The 412-nt window shown below is 37.1% G+C and overlaps 1 protein-coding gene across 1 annotated transcript in view; it reads right to left on the bottom strand.

The window, feature by feature from the left end:
• A2M (alpha-2-macroglobulin) overlaps window positions 1–412 on the bottom strand; it is a 50,800-nt gene that overhangs the window by 25,910 nt on the left and 24,478 nt on the right. The window lies entirely within an intron of this gene.

Here is a 412-nt window from a genome sequence, read left to right as displayed (position 1 = left end):
ATACAGGCAGACCTCGTTTTATTGTGCTTTACTTTACTGTGCTTTACAGTTCTGTGTTTTTAAACAAATTGTGGCTATCCTGTGTCAAACAAGTCTATTGGTGTCATTTTTCTACCAGCATTTGCTCACTTCAGGTCTCTGAAGTAATTCTCTCAATATTTCAAACTTCTACATTATTATTATATTTGTTATGGATCTGTGGTCATTAATTTTTGGTGTTACTATTTTACTTGTTTTGGGGTACCATAAACTGTACCCACATAAGACAGCAAACTTAATAGATAAATGCTGTGTGTGTCTGACTGCTCCACTGACCAGCCATTCCCCCAACTCTCTTCCTCTTTTCAGGCTTCCCTATTCCCTGAGACATAACAATACTGAAATTAGGCCAATTAATAATCCTAGGATGGCC

Source organism: Bison bison, unplaced genomic scaffold, assembly GCF_000754665.1.
Source record: "Bison bison bison isolate TAMUID 2011002044 unplaced genomic scaffold, Bison_UMD1.0 scf7180017864281, whole genome shotgun sequence".
In the NCBI taxonomy this organism is placed as follows: Eukaryota; Metazoa; Chordata; class Mammalia; order Artiodactyla; family Bovidae; genus Bison; species Bison bison.
This window is presented reverse-complemented; position numbering and strand designations above follow the sequence as displayed.